A 3982-nucleotide genomic window follows, 5' to 3' on the forward strand; every position below is an offset into this window, starting at 1 on the left:
GTATAATAAGATATGTAGATTAATTATAGATTGTGGTAGTTACATCAATATAACTAGTACTAAATTAATAAAAAGATTGAACTTGCACTCTATCAAACATCTATACCTTATAAATTATAATGGTTGAATGATGGTGTGAATTGAAAGTGAATAAGTAGGTTTTTGGTTGTTTTTCTACTAGTAAATATTGTGATGACGTGTTATGTGATGTTGTGCCAATACAAGTTAGTCACTTGTTGCTTAGTAAACCATAGTAATATGATAAGAGAGTTATGTATGATGGATTGACAAATATGTATTCATTTGAGATGAATGGAAGACCTATAACTTTTGTATTTGGGCTTTAAACAAATATACGAGAAGCAACTGAAATTGAAAAAGAAGAAGATAGTTGAAAAGGAAAGCATGTATAATAGAAAGACCTTTTTTGCTAGCAAGGTTCTTCTTGGTTTTGATGATGATGTTATTCTTCTGGTTGGTACTGATTTAGTAACTTTAAAAGATGTAAAAGATGTTTTTTCATGATACATATTTAAGGTCAAATCTTTTTAAAGAAAGGGAAGATGATAAGAACCAAGTAAGGTATGAAGTTGGCATTAAAATATTTGCTAACTAATTTTGTGAGATTTAACACATCTCTCAAACTATACATGAGAACAAGCTGAAATTTTATAGGAAGAAAGTAGACACATGAAAATATATTTTGGTAAATTTTTAGATCAAATAAAGTTCAGGAATATATTATTTCATATGGTCAAAGTTAGTAGATAAATTTTATCAAATTTGCCAAACTAAACCTTTGTGTATTGTTTGGAACATATCTGGAGCTACAAGTGTAATTGTTCTGCAATTCAAGTTAGACTAGAAACTAGACTTCTCAAACTTTCCAACAATATATGGTAGACCCGATAATTCATTCAAAGGAGAGAGAAAGACGTGTTTAAATTTACCATTAAAAATCTGTCAAGAATATGCCTAAATTAGATATTCGAACTACGTAGAGGAATTTTAGCATAAATACTTTGTTATTATTATATTTTATTTATTTTTTTATTTATGAATAATTATTTTTATTTTGGGTTTGTTCTGCCCTATTAGACATTGTTTCGAAGTTTATTTTATTATTAGACTTATATTAGTTGATTACTAGTTTAAGCTCATTAGCTTGCAACCTAAAGAGAATCTATTAGGTTTAATTATAGGAGACTATATTATATTTTTTTACCTGTAAATTTCAGCAACAAGTTAGAGAATAAACATGAGTTTTTCTTTTGTTTGTTTGTGGCAAAACAATATTTCTTTATAAGGACAAAGATCATATACTAACTAATCAAGGATTAACTAGTTTTGAGGTGTTATTCGCATACTTAGGGTTCTTAGATACAAGGTTATATTTGGATCCAAGTTTTTTTTCCTATACTTTTGATTTTTAGGTATAGGGTTACCTTTAGGTCAAGGTTCTCTCAAACCTAACTTTTGGTTCTCCGAGTTATTATCTACTTCATTTGGGGTTGCTTGACCACGTGATCAAAACATTTACATCACGAGTATTTAGCACCTAATAATAAAGTTTAGAATCTCCACTTGATGGGGGTAAATTTAGCCACTCTTGTTGCTAGAACTTGTTTAAACTCTAGTTTTTAACCATTAAAGTTCATGTTTGGAGCATCTAGTTTTGGAATGCACCTCATAAAGAGATAGAATCATTTATAGAGTTGGAGGATGAATGATATCATACCTATTTGCTTACATATTGGTATACCTTATTCTTTTAAAGAACTAGAATCACTTATGTGCACTAACTCGTTGAGAGAATGAAAGAGTGGAAAGCTATTTTTGTAAATAACGTCATTTAGCACTCTCATATGATAGGTAATTTGTTGGAGATTTGGAGGAGATCATGTTCCTATGGTGAGGAGATCAATTACTCTCTTATGTCCTAGATCTTTTTATATCTTCAGTCATGGAAAGAACTTCTAAGTGATGTGGAAAAAACTTCTAAGTGATATGTAAAACGAGAATAAACTAGCTTTTGTTTAATTTTTCATAAATAGTGTCATTGATGAAGTCATAAAAACTTTAAGTTTATATAGGCTTTTTCATAGTTGTCTTGGGTTGAAATGTCTAGGCTTGAATGTGAGCTTTGTCTTTAGACTTGATATTCCCTGCTAAATAAATCCCTTATTAGAACACTTTATTTTTCAATGCTTAAGTTAGTAAACTATATAAGGAAAATAATTTACAAGAATGAGAAGGAGAATGAATAGATTAAGGAATGTATATGTAATTGATGTTTGTGGTTTATGATCTTGTGAATGAAATTGTGGTTTACTTGGTGACTAGAGGTATTTAAATGCCCCGATTATATGAGCTTATCCTATGGAGAATGGAGTAATAATGGAGAAAAATGATTTTTCCTTGTAGGTAACAAAAAAAAAGTTATTGGTTTTTCTATATCATTATGTTATTAGTGAAAAGGTTAGCACCCGTGAGTGATTTTTCAGAAAGGTTGGTGCCTTATGAAAAGATAGATTGCTCGTGGATAACCACTAGCAAGAGAGACAAACAGTAATATAGATTAGGGAAGATAGCCATTGACAAGAAAAATAATATTTATACTGATAAATTATAAGAAGAGTGTGACATTGTACTAATTATCTTGGAGGTGGTAACTATATATTGTGGTTTATGTCCATCATTGGATTTCTTGAGAAATTTATGTGGGATTGGATTCAATTTTAGGGTCATTAAGATGAGGCAAAGCTTATTGCTAAAGGACTTGAAAAAGAAATCTCATTGTGATTTAGACCTAGCCAAAACAGCATGTCATTCCTACGCATGTCCACAAAACAAGAATGTCATTCTTTATTGTTTGGACATGGCCAAGCAACTACAAGTTGTTTTTTTTTTTAAATTAATACAATGCAAGAAGTGTCACCTTACTAGTTAGATAAAATAATAAGCTATTAAAAAAAATCAAAGTTTAAGGAGTTGAACTTGTAGTGACAAGAAAAGATAAAGTGTGGAGTTAAAATAACAAATTGATATATTTAAATCAATGATGTTCCACTAGTTACATGGATATTAAGATTGAATTCATTTTAAATCTAAAGTAAATCTAAAGTGGTTAGTCTAAGGGATAGCAGTGCATATTTCTTACTTGGCCACCATTTTTCAATATATTATGAGAAGAAAATTATCATGAATTCGTAAGTTCTAACATGGACAACTTGAATTGAATTAGGTCAAAAAAGAGAATTTTATTATACAAAAGTTAACTTGAATAAACATCAAGTGACTATTACGAGACAAAATAACAATTTAACATTTAGAAATCGTTTTAGAGTGCCACCTTGCTAATTATCATTTAAATAACTACTCCCCTAAATTCCTCTCCTTCCCTAAAGATGTATCACAGAAGGTTAAAGATTAAAACCCTTATTAATCTTCAACCCCTTTAACCTAAAACCTAACACATCGTTAAACTTCCAAACGAGCTCGACTCGAGAAGTCTTTCAAAACAAGTTAAAGGTTACCTCGACCAAGAGACTGAATTGGTAGGGGTTGGTAAGCGTCAACAACTTCAATCTCTGAATGTCAAAATCAGAAACATGGTTCCTTCTTCAAGTTTGATTGGATGTCAAGGAGTTTGGTCATCCACCAAATAGCTCTCCGATGGCATTTCTAAGCCAAAAAGAAGAAGAGAGGAAGAGCCGAAGCCAGTCGGAATTAAGCCGCCGAATGGGATATCAGCCTGTAAAATGAGGTGGCCACAACTAGGCCAAGTGGTAAGTAGAGGAAGTGGGGCAGTTGGGATTTGACAGGAGCTATGCTAGGTACGGTTCCCACCCAGGCAAAGCTGCACATGGAATTCCCAAAAGGTTGGGCTTACCGGCAAGTGCCTCTCTTATAAGTTGGTGGGCTGACTTGTCAGGTGACACAGACCCTTGAATTTAAAAGACATGTAAAGCATGGTTAGCAT

The sequence above is a fragment of the Populus euphratica genome, unplaced genomic scaffold (genome assembly GCF_000495115.2).
Source record: "Populus euphratica unplaced genomic scaffold, PopEup_1.0 scaffold235.1, whole genome shotgun sequence".
NCBI classification, from domain to species: Eukaryota; Viridiplantae; Streptophyta; class Magnoliopsida; order Malpighiales; family Salicaceae; genus Populus; species Populus euphratica.